Source organism: Propithecus coquereli, unplaced genomic scaffold, assembly GCF_000956105.1.
Source record: "Propithecus coquereli isolate 6110/MARCELLA unplaced genomic scaffold, Pcoq_1.0 Scaffold243, whole genome shotgun sequence".
NCBI lineage: Eukaryota > Metazoa > Chordata > Mammalia > Primates > Indriidae > Propithecus > Propithecus coquereli.
In genome coordinates this window covers 1236769-1249832 of record NW_012147986.1, presented here as the reverse complement: position 1 = coordinate 1249832, position 13064 = coordinate 1236769, and the positions used below count along the sequence as shown (strand labels likewise).

Below are 13064 nucleotides of genomic sequence, written 5' to 3'. Positions count from 1 at the left end.
AAAGATTAGGTGGCTATATGAGGACGGTTTTATATCTGGGTTCTCAGTTCTGTTCCACTGGTCAATGGCTCTATTTTTGTGCCAGTACCAAGCTGTTTTGATTACAACAGCCTTATAATAAAGTTTGAAGTCTGGTAAGTTGATACCTCCCATTTTGTTTTTATTGCCCAGTGTTGTTTTTGCTATGCGGGGTCTTCTCTGGTTCCATACAAAGCGTAGAATCAATTGTGAAAATAATATTGAATGAAAAATGTTGCAGAATGATACATCACGCAAATTTGGAAAACACACAAAGCAACATTATATATTGTCCATAGATACATATGGCTTAAAAGCATAAAAAAATAAACTGAAAGGGTAAATACCAATTCACAGCAGGAATGGGCTTGCCTAGGCCTGGAGATCAAATAGCATTATAGCATTATATATGCTACGATGCATTGCTTCTTTTATTTCTCTTCATTTAAGTATTTTTCTTTCTTTTTATAATTTTTCTTTAATTGTATAGATTTTTTTTTTTAAAAAAAGATGAAACTAACAAAAACTGTGTTAATTTTCAAGTTTGGATGGTGGGAATATAGTATTTGTTATTTTATTTAAATTTCTTCAAAAAAATAGGTTTCGAAGGGGCCAGTTACTTACTTGACTATATTTACATTAAGGTATGGAAAAAATGCATCTATTGGGTATGAGGAATTCTAAATATAAAGTAAAGATTTAGCACCATTTAACGTTTCCTTTGAAACTTAAAGGCAGAGAGTTCATGGCTACCTGAATGAACATTTGCTATTTCAGACACGAGCCAGCCATTCAGCTAAACTGGTTCTAGGCAAGGTGACTGGAGATAGGAGGTGGAACAGCATAATAATTAAATAGCTTTGGCATTAGAAGATCTGGGTTCATCTCCTGGTTCAGCCACTTAGTGTGACTTTAGCTAAGCTGCTTAACCTCTTTGAGCTTCAGTTCCCTCATCAATAAAATGATAATTTTTGTCTCCCATGGTCTTTGGAGAATTACCTGAGATAATGTATTAATACACAACTTAGTTTTTGCCTAGAACATAGGGAAATCTTCAGAAAATGATAGAGGAAAATGAAAGGAATGAGGAAGCATTGATCAAGAGTTTTTTGATGTTAACCATTCTTTTGTTAATTCAACATAAATGAAGAATATGGCATATTCCCATCATAATATGGGGAATGAGAAGGGGGTACACAGGTACAGATTGTGAGGTGGTGAACAGGGACAGGAAGCCTCCTAGATGTGAATCAAGCCCCATGCCTTCCCATCATCTCTGGTCTAGTCTTAGCAGGACCAAAGCATGGGTATTTTAAGCTCACAGAACTACAGAGGTGTAGCTGGTTGCAACTCTGGACCACTGCTCCCTCCAGAAGCCTAGGTTCCAGAGGTCAGAGCAATGTGAGACTTCCTCTTGGCAGCAGCTAAAATCGCCAGGTGGCCAAAATTCTGAGGCACTAGAAGGTGATGGTGGCTGGTCCTCATTCTAAGCAGCCTGGTAACAGTATGAGTAGTGTCAGGGGATCCTGAGCAGGTGTCAGAAAATAGGTGTCTCAAACGAAGACCAACATGTTGTCCTAAAACGTGTGTTCACTCCAAGTCTCATTTCTCTCCCCAGTAGAGACAATGCTCTATGTCATTTTCCTCCAAATATCAATAAGAGTTCATAAAAAAAGGCTGAAAAATTTCAACTCTTCAGACATACTAACCACCAACTTTGAAGAAACTTCCAGTGGAGTCCATCTGCCCACCCAACACCCTTGCCCACCTTCCTACCCACACTACCCAGAGCGCATCATATGTCTCTGTTGAAGACATAATAAAACTACTTTACTTAGATGATTATTTATCATCAGCATTTTCTGTCAACTACTCCAACTTTATCCCCAACTTTAGTAACCAATGTCTATTTCTCCTAGTTATTAATCTTCAAAAATCACAATGGTCAAGAAATGAATAAAATGGACTTTCCTTTGTATTAAGCCTCACCTAAATGGTTTCTTCCCTAGAAAAATAGGTGTTGGAGCACTTCTAAACTAATCTAAATATTTCTTGCTGAAATTTAAACCTGTTCTCTTAATCTTCTTTGTGTGTACAGAATAGTTTAGAAGAGATCAGCACCTCAAGCTATGTTCATTAGAAGTTCCCAAATGCAAAATTGCTCGAGCAATGCTCCCTCTAGATTTTTCTCTCAGTCCAGAGACAGTGCTTATGTATGATTTTAGCAGCCAGGTGGTTTGACATGTTTCCTATTATGTTGAGAAAATGAGGCAACAGATGGTGGAAGGGATTAAGTGATAGAATTGAGGCCAAGAATAAGGGGTTTTAAAACTCTTCCCCTTTCATTTGTTGGGATATGTTCTTCTTGTATGCTGGTCTGCATTCTCTCAAGAGTTTAAATTAAGAAAGCAAAGATCACAGTGAATGTTCTGACTACTTGGGAGTAACATTTAAAGTCCTAGCCTCTTGAATATCTTGTCTATTCTGAATCCTTAAGTGAATCTGCCTACATTAAGCAGATTCTTCTCAGGAGCATGCCTTGGAGTCAAAATTGGTTTGTCAAGTGAGGTGTTTCAAACAGAGAAGCATGGTCTATCCAAGGAGGGAGTGGGGAAAGAAGGGAGTGAGAGAAGGAGAGAGGGATTGAAGGAGGAAAGGAGGTAGGAAGGCAGAAGAAGGGGAGGGAGAGGAGAGGGAGAAACAGAAAGAAAGGAAGAGACAGTCCATTGTATCCTTCTGCTTTTAGAAAAAAAAACCTATGATATAATGTTGGTGCTAATATAAAGTAGCCCATGTACCTATAAACAAAAGCTATGTTTTCATCTTGATAAGTACTTCTGGGTTTGTACATATACCACAACATGTTATAGTTTAAAATCAAAACTCCACCTGCAATTCACAATGACCTATATTTTGCCCCAGTCCCCAAAAGTTGCTCTGTAGCAAAGCCAAGTCAAAACAATGCTCAAAAAAATGCTGAAAGTTCCTGGCAATTTCCCTTCTACTCCACATGCTGCCAAGGTCACCTGGAGGTGAAGCTGAACTCTCCATTTGGCCTTTCTCTTTTTCCTCCTCTTTCCCCTCCCTCCACTTACACACATACTGATATGGTTTATGGCCTGTACCTCAATAGCATTATCACCCTGGATTTTTATCAGACCTGGGGTCAGGTGAAGCAGGAAAGGAGACTGGATGTGAGTCTGGGTGTGGCAAGGTCCTGTTGCCTTATCAGGGAGGTAAGAAAGTGAATCCACCTGGTATGCTTCTGGCTGTGAAGTGCAGTAAGGTGAGCCAAGGTGCTGCGGGTCACTAGGAGTTCACCTTGGATAAGGGCCCAATGTTTGTAGGACTTAGCTCATCAACTTTTCTAATTTGCAAAGATGTATTTCCTGTTGGGTTTCTTCCTCCCCGTCATCTGGGCAAAAGAATCCAGTATGCAGCCTGTTCGGTGTGTACAGAAAACATCCCCTTCCTGAATTAACTCCAATTATGTTAATTCATTCAGAAAATCCTTGTGATCATTGGCACAAGTTAAATTGCACAGGGTGGAGGAGTTGGGTATTTAGCAAAAGGGACTATCTGTCAAGGATACCTGGATGCTTTCCTCACCACTGCATTGACCTGTACCTGAACCTACCCAAAATCATCTCACAAGCTACTTAGCTTTGGCATGCCTTGTTTTCCTCTCCTATAAAATGAAATTCATCACTATTCCTAAGTTGCTTCTGTTATCTGCTTAGAGAGCCCTGGAGAGTAGAACAACTAAATCTCAGTGACAGGAAAAGAAACCCAAGATCAAATTTTAAGAGTTGCACTTCTGGATTTTGGGGCTGAAGGCTGGCAGACAGGTGGAGCCCTATAGCTGGCCCTTCATACAATGTTAATGGCATCATTTTTTAATGCTAATATTTGATAGGAGTGGCCAATGCTTGGGTCCTACTAGAGAGTGATTAAAAGTACAAAGCAGGTGGGAGTACTCAATAATTCCCTCCTATTAAGGTCGTGGCCAAAAATATTGCAGGACACTAAGGAAGAGTGTTCATTTTCTGAGACTCAGATTGCATTAAGGAGAAAGTAAAAGATGAGACTGAATACTCTACTCTCCTAGCTATAGTAAAATTGCCTTCACATTTGTCTGACCTACTTTGGAACCTAGGTCTGATCAACTATAATGGCCATAATCACTTGCACTCAAACTAGAAGACTTTCTCAAATCAGGGGTACCCATGGTCAAGACACATTTCAAGGTCCTAGATTCTCTACTGAAATACTCAGTGTGTGCACCCAGGCCCCTTAGCAATTAGCTCAAAAAGTAAGGCATATATCAACATGAAATACTTTAATTTCTAAGCATCTCTCTCATTGGAAATTATTTGGCTTCCTTTTAATTCCATTTTTAAAAAGATCTTTGTTCATTTGTTTGTTCATTCATTCATTCATTTGACAAATATTTTTTGAACAGCTGCTGTATGCCAGAAACTGAGATAAGGATATAAAAATGAGTGCGACAACAATCTCTATCTTAAATAGTTCACAGCCTAGTTGAGGAGACACACAGGAAAATAAATAGTATAGTATGATATGCTGCAACAAAGCATTGTGTAAGGTGTTAAAGAGGTGCAGAGGGCAGAGCAGTCCCTGCCTGGGAGAGTCAGGGAAAGTTTCCCAGGAGAGGGGAAACATCTGACCTGAGTCTTAAAAGTTGAGTAAATGTTTGCCAGGGGAATAAGTGCCTAGCTAAAAGGAAGAAACTTTGCTATGTCATGTTTGGGGAACAGCAACAAATTTGGTGAGCATATCAAGGGAATGGTAGGAAATGAGGCTAGCTGGAAAGGCAGGCAGGGGCTGGCCTGTGAAGCTACTTGTTTGCAAGGACTTATTAATAGAACCTTTCTTGGAGGTGATGGGCAGACTCTGAAGAGTTTTAAGCAGAAGAATGATCAATAAAATTTGTATTTTAGAAAGGTTGCTTTAGTAGCAGTGGGAGGGGGGTTCTACTATGTTTTTGCAGCGGAAACATTGACACACATATGCAAAATAAATATAATAAAGTTTATGATAAGTGCTGATGTTACTGTGGATATCTATATAAGTTTTGTCATATATCTGCCACCATTATGAGTGCTATAAACAAAATAATAAGGGTTCAGAGTTTGGAATGAAATGACAGAAGGCTTTCTAGAGAAGGCAGGCAGGAATTGGGAAACAAATGAAGCATCCCAGAGTGTAGAAATAGCACAAATAAAGTATGATGCTTCTAACTGTATGGATGTGTCTGTAAGTTGGAGAATATCTACCAGATATTAGAATCAGCAAGTGAAACAAAATTACTTGAGGCCCTACACATTTCAGCAGGTATTCCAGGTTACATAGAAATATAACACAGAAGTCTACCAAAATCTAAATGGGACCCCTTAGCTGACATGATCCTACCTATAACTGCTATAGAGGATCTAGTCTATTTCTAAGCTTGTATATTTGATTAAGATTGAAATACAAAGCATTTTGCCATGTTGAACCTTAATTACCAACCAAGTGAAATGACATTAATTTGAGATAAGAAGCCTGAGTTACCAGTTAGTACCTTGTGAAGTTTCCTCTTCATTGAGTGTTCTACAAGAAATAAAAGAGTATATAACACAAGATGCTACTAAAGAAGGAGTTTGAAGGGCAAATAGTGTTTGTATGTGTATCCTAACTGAAACTTCTTTTGAAATAAGGAAAACTTCAGTGTTACTTACACATACAATACTTAAACTAGGCAGACATATAAACAATTAGATCATTCCAATGCTATGAATAGAGTAATTATACCCAGTAATAAAGCCCATTTTGGATTATTATCCTTTGTTTATTAAACCAACAGGAGCATTCATTCCAGCCAGCCTGTCAAAAGCACAGAGTGAAACTAAACAGTTTGTTTTGTCTAACAATAGATATTCTCAGCCCAAACAAGGAGGGACGCAAAAATTTGCTTTTATAAAATGTGACTTTACTACAGAATGATATTACATAATTAAAGGGAAGAGATGTGAAGATAGAGGCAATAGAATGATGCAGGATTCTTTTTTTATTTAGTGTCACAAAGGATGAGATGGATTCTTTTCCAAGTCTAAAGCAGTAACAAGCTATCATGAGTGACTCTGTCAGTAAATCGTTTGTGATATTCCTTTACCCACATGATAACTGTAGCGCCATTATTCAATTTTGATGATTATGTAAGTCAGTAAGCTGCATACTTACTTTAAAATAACATTCCATGGACAGAGTTAAAGTTTATCTGAAATCCATTCATTCTACACCATAAATGACCTCAGCACCACTACTTGTCAACAGTGCTAAGTTACTGCTGTATGTTTTACCTACCTTATTTTGAATAGTTTCATGAAGTTGTCCAACCCATATGTCAACAGACCACTTGTAGTTCAAACAACACCTCATAGTTCTCAGTTGGTAATTACAATGTTTTCCTAAACATGTAGATGCTATATGATTTCCAAATTGCAATAATCTTCCTAGGCCTCTATCAGGACTTGTAACTTTTCATCACTTCAGGAATCAATTCACAAAGTGAGCAAGGAAAGTTATTATATTTTCCTTAGCAGTTTTAACAAATGTTATGCTTCACAAAGACATGGATGGTCAAAATTCATTTTTATTTTTTGATTAGTGCTGCTCAATTAATCCTCAACTCTCTTACAATTGGCACTAAAAGAGATATAATCTTTCCAAAAGTACAATTGGCCCTGGACATATCCTGATTTCACCTGTTCAGGTCTCTGGGTATTCAATAAAGCAAGTTCAGCCGCTGTGCCAAGAGGCCACACAGAGTTCAAGGTAACACCTCACAGCCAACAGCAGGTTAATTATAATTTCATTTTCAAACACACCGACTGCATGCTTGTTTCAACTCCAAATGACCTTACCTGCTTAATTTTTTTTGGGGGGGGGTCTACATGGAGTAAATTTCTGTCAGCAAAGCTGAAAGGCCACTCAGAGTTCATGGTAACAATTCACATTTTTAACAGGTTGCCCAGACCTAAATCCTCACCTTCAAACATTCCAGAGAGAGCACTTAGTGACTACAAAGGAAGTAGGGAGTAGGGGAGAGAGAAGGAAAAGGGATGGAAATAAAGGATGGTGGAAAAGGTAAGAAGAGATACAACTCCTGACTTCTGGAGTTTTGAAGGTTTTTGGTGCCAATGGCTATCTTAGTGAGCTGATTCTGGCTCATGGGGAAGGGCCTGCAATTTTGGGGTGGAGCTTTATAGTAGTTTCTAGATACTTGATAACTACATCACTGCCAGAAACAAAACTGGCTCAAAAGGAGCATTGTGTTACATTCTGAAGTGATCACAATAGTGGAAGCTTGATTCTGCATCGAAGGCAACTGAGACAAAAGCTGACTTCCTTCTGCTTTCTCAGTGAATAAGAATAGAAAAGGAAGTTCTCAGAGGGGTAGGTGTTTTCTGCAGACAAGGGTTCTTTCTCTTATCAATGGAGGCTGAAAGAGCCCAGTTAACATCAATGAGAGGAGTCATTTCAGATGTGATTTTTCTCATCCCCTGTTGCCTAAACTGTATCATGTGCCAGAACGACAAGTTTTGTAGAAATGTTCTCTAGGACCAACTGACCCATTTTCCCACTTAAAATCCCAAACAAAAACAGTTGGTCTGAAAGCTTTTTCTCAGGAATGCTTTCTGCTTAACTCATCACTCCTCCTGTATGGAAATCTCATTTTCCATTTCACAGAGCTTAGCTGATTTTTGTTTTGTTTTAATTTTTGTATTTTTTTCCAAGCAATATAAATGACTCAACTGCTGAGAGTATTAAATTGTTCATTTGGTAAATTGACTTGAAGAGACTAAAATTAAGTATAGAACCCACAAGCACATGTCATTCTTGGCCATCTATTCCCCTTGAAACAATCAGTAGTAGCATGGGACCTTTCCTTAAGCTGCTTAGAAGACTTCCCTGGCACTTAAATCACCGCCTGGCTGGTCTGCATCTGCTTTCTTACAGCCTGATCTGCCTTGTCAATCCTCGCTGACAAAATGGTAATTTCTCTAATGTTCACTCATTCCTTCTTCAGAGGATCCTTTTCTTGGTAAACAAGTGGGTGGTATAACAACCCTTTTCACTCTCAAATCTTTAACCACAGATTATCTCAACACTGCTTTTCAAATCAGGGAGGTAATTTCTGGTTGTTGCAAGACCACAAAACATTTAATTGAGTGCCCAACATAAAGCCTGAATGTTTTGTTATTGTTGCATAATCCAGCAATTTACATTTTTTAAGTTGCAGGGCCTGTTTTCTTCCCCCAAAGGAATTTTATGAAGAAGCCCAATATATAAAATATATAATATCAAAGCTACTTAGGCAAATTTAGGATAAAATTTCCAGAGACCTTTCAGCTCAGCCCTTCTACCTTCCCCCATTCCCCCAACTTCTACCACCACAGCACAGAATCACATCCAAGGGAGCTCAATAAAACCACTAACTTCCATGCAACACAGCTTCAAAGCTAGTAAGACATGCATGTTGGTAGCAATTAGAAAGTCGGTATTTGAAAATGACAAATCATTTTCCCAAACTTAATTAACTCAGAACTATACAAATGATCATGGCAGAACATTTTTTCTATTAAATTATCATCTCTTGAAGGTAGGAGCTTAGGCTTATTTAAATTATTCTCCCCACAATACCCAGCTCATCCTAAGTGTTCAATAAAGGTTTCTTACATTAAACTCAACAAATACCTGCCTCAGATTGGAAAAAATTACTTTCAGTGCAGAATTTTTCATTTTAAAGGGGGCAAGAATGAAATCTCCTTCTCATCCTCATTCTACATTCACCCAGAAATACCTAGTCATCACAGGGATCATATGAGACTAGTCACGGCATCAGACGCTATTCATCACAGAAACACTCCATCTGACCTTCAACAAGGTGACAACCTTCATGCATCTCAACTTTCCTTAATGAGAAATGTAGAATGACAATTGAAAGCTGAGGCCTCCAATAAAGCTTATTTGGTCTCAACTTTCTCACTTATAAATGGCAACAATTAAACTGATCTTTTCCCTTGTCTGGCATTTAAAAGGAGGTGGTGAGTGTCAGACCAAGGTAAGGAAATCATTTAAAGTCTGCCTTTCAGTTTAGAGGAATTGTTCCTTTTCAGTCAACAATCAACCAAGTATTTATTGACATCCTCTAGGGTCCTAAAAAGAGCACCGAACTTGAAGTCAGAACACTTGGGCTCAAATTTAGAATTTGCTACTTCATGGCTGTATGACATTGCTCAAGAGCACCCTGAGTATCTGTTTTGTCATCTCTATATGTAGAATAATAATTGTTACTTCACAAGATTATTTTTCTGATAAAAGTAAGATTTATGAAAATATCTAATACTGTTCCTGGTGTATATTTGATTTAGGGCCCTGTGTGAGACCCCAGGTATGTAAAGGATCAAAGGAGAGATACAAAAATAATGTATTGATGACTTTGCAAATCAAATGCCATAGTGTGAATACTGAGGCACTTTGTATTTAATATCCACAAGCTCAGCTCTAGGGGATTAGGGTAGTGGGATGTGTATAGAAGGACCCCAGGGCTCTAGGTTTGTTTCAGAGTAATCCTCAGAACACATAAAATTAAACTAGATTCAGGACACTACTAAGATTAAAGGCAGACCCAGAGCCACATTCAATTTGTAGCACAAGTATACTAATAGTCACTCCATGATACAAAGGACTTTCATTCTAATCACCATATCCTTCCCTTCATTATCTCTTCCCTCTCACTCTTTTTCTCTCCTCCTCTTTTGTACTTGAATCAGGGCTGGACTGGAACTAGAACAGAGACTGGATATTCTCAGAAATGAAGAATTCTATGGTCATAGACCCATTTCCCAGTGCTTTATTCCTCTGCCAGGCTTTGTGCAGTTATAAAGTCACACTTCGGTTTTCTCTTAGGGATAATCTGACCCAGTCTTTAAGATTAGAATTAAAGCAGCTAGGGTAAAGGACCAGATGAATTTGAAAATTTGGACCTTGGTCCACATAAAAATTGTTATATATAAAGGTCCAAATGCTAAAGAATTGCTTTTTAAATGTGATAAAATATGATTCGAAGCTAGAGGCCATATTCCTCTCAAAATAATGATGGCAAAAGAACTTCTTCTAAATTTACCTTCCCTTTTGGATCAACGTTAGTGAAATAGAATAAGTTCAGATAATTTTTCTAAAGTTACTGAGTCATTTAGAATCAGTCAGATGATGACAATGACAACAACAACAAAAACCTACTTTACTGAAACCAAGAAATGCTTCCTAAAAATACATTTGTCTCACAGCAAGCATGTATCAACTATTTACTATATATAGGGTCTTAATCATTACAACCTCTGGTCTTCATCAATCTCTTTTTATCATTCTAGTTCTTTTTTTTACTTTTATTTCCCTGTTTTGTTCTCATATTGTTTTGAAAGTCTCTCTATTGCCCTGCATTTTCTATGCCTGCTTCACATATTAATTCAGATATACTTCAAACATGGTAATTCACTATTTTCTCCCTGTTTTCACATGCTTGTTGTCATAACCCTTGTTTCTAAAAAAAAAAAAAAAGAGATAGAGATAAAGCAGATGTTAGAATTAAGAAAAATGCACCAATATGGGTATAAAAGTCCATGATGGTAGCTGCGTGCAGTGGTACATGCCTATAGTCCCAGCTACTTGGAAGGTTGAGGCAGGAGGATCATTTGAGCCCAGGAGTTCGAGGCTACAGTGAGCTATGATCGCACCACCACACTCCTGCCTGGGTGACAGGGTGAGACACTGTTTCTAAAAAAAAGTCTGTAATGTTATCCTAAAAGAGTCATGGATGTTAAAAATTAAACATAACTTCAGAGATCATTTAGTTTAGACTTGGTTGGAAACTCCTGAGGCTTCAAAGTGTTAAAGGTGGTGATGGCATCAGTTAGAATTTCTATTTTAAATCAATAAACAGGTTTTGAGCCATTTTAATTCTAATCTTAAGGACTGGGTGAGATTATCCCTAAGGGAAAACTGAAATGTAACTTTATAACTCCACATCTATCTTGATCTTAGTGGGAAAACTTCTAGTTTCTCACAATTAAGTATAAAATGATATTAGCCATGGGTTTTTTGTAGATGTTCTTTATTGTTCTTTACCAAGTTGATAGACTTGTCCTAGTTTGCTGACAGTTTTTATCATGAATGGGTATTTTTTTTTTTTTTTTTTGAGACAGAGTCTCACTGTGTTGCCCGGGCTAGAGTGCCGTGGCGTCATCCTAGCTCACAGCAACCTCAAACTCCTGGGCTCAAGCGATCCTCCTGCCTCAGCCTCCTGAGTAGCTGGGACTACAGGCATGCGCCATCATGCCCAGCTAATTTTTTCTATGTATTTTTAGTTGTCCAATTAATTTCTTTCTAATTTTAGTAGAGACGGGGTCTCGCTCTTGCTCAGGCTGGTTTCGAACTCCTGAGCTCAAACAATCCGCCCGCCTCGGCCTCCCAGAGAGCTAGGATTACAGGCGTGATCCACGGCGCCTGGCCATGAATGGGTATTGAATATTGTCAAATGCTTTTCCACATCTATTGATATGTTTATGAATTTTTCTTTCTTACTCTGTTGATATAATGGCTTACACTAATTTATTTTCAAATGTTAAACCAGCTTCACATACCTGGGATAAATACCACTTGGTTGGGGTATATAATTCTTTTTATACATTGTTGGATTTGATTTCATAATATTTTGTTGAGAATGTTTGCATCTATGTTCATGAGAGATACTGATCTGTAGTTTTCTTATAATGTCCTTGTCTACTTTTGATATTATGGTGGTGCTGGCCTCACAGAATGAATTGGGAAGTATTCCCTCTACTTCTATGTTCTGAAAGAGATTGTAGAGAATTTGGTATAATTTCATCCTTAAATATTTGGTAGAATTCACCAGTGAACATACCTGGGCTTGGGGCTTTCTGTTTTGGAAGGTTATTAGTTATTGATTCAATTTCTATAATACATATGGACTTTTCCAGATTGACCATTTCTTCTTGTGTGAGTTTTGGCAGATTGTGTCTTTCAAGGAATTGATTCATTTTATCTAGGTTATCAAATTTGTGGGCATAGAGTTGTTCATAATATTACTTCCACATGGAATGCTAGAGCTGGCTGGAATTGGGTATTTAACTTACCTTAGGTCAATTAGGCTCTGATAAAACCCCAACAGGATAGGGATTAGGTTTGAGTCTGGTTAACTAGTTTGTACTGAGAGCAGACCTTGTTAAGAAGTACAGAGGGCTCTGATGTATTTCAAAGTGGTTCCTTTACCCCTCCCCCTTCTGGAAGCTAAAGATAATTTTTCTTTGATGTTTATGGTGAGAATCTGATTGAGCTTTTAGGGTTAAAACTCACAAAACCATTCCCCCTCTCCTCACCATGACCAGGTTCTTGACCTGGCGCATTCAACTCTTAGACTTGTGCAATACTAGTCTCTAGTAATTTCTCAATTACAGTTCATGTTTTTTGACCCCAGTACTGGTTCCCATGGAGGTTTCTGCTCTAGTATGTTGTGATTTTCTCTCTCTACCTGTCTGTCTCTCCAGTCTGGGGGACAGCAGTTTATCCTGTGACCTCACTTCTCTTACAGATCTAAGAAGAATTGCTAATTTTTCAGTTTGTTCAGCTTTTACATGTTGCTAGGATGGAGTGGTGATTTCTAAGCTCCTTACGTGCAGAGCTGGAAATTGAAGTCCTTCTAGTTGTTTTTTTTTGTTATTGATTTATAGCTTGATTCCACTGTGGTCAGAGAGTATGATAGAATGATTTCTAGTCCTTTAAAATTTGTTGAGACAACAAATATACTCAATTTTGGAAAATGTTGTATGTGCCCTTTAAAATATGTTTTCTGCAGTTATAGGATGTAGTGTTCTATAGATATCAATTAAATCATGTTTGTTAATCACAATGGATAAATTTTCTATGTCTCTGAAGATTTTTTGGTTGTTCTCATTGTTCTG

General features: G+C 37.9%; 1 protein-coding gene across 1 annotated transcript in view; it reads right to left on the bottom strand.

Annotated features, from left to right (window-relative positions):
• The window catches only part of EXOC6B (exocyst complex component 6B), a 595194-nt gene that overhangs the window by 79123 nt on the left and 503007 nt on the right, over positions 1-13064 (bottom strand). The window lies entirely within an intron of this gene.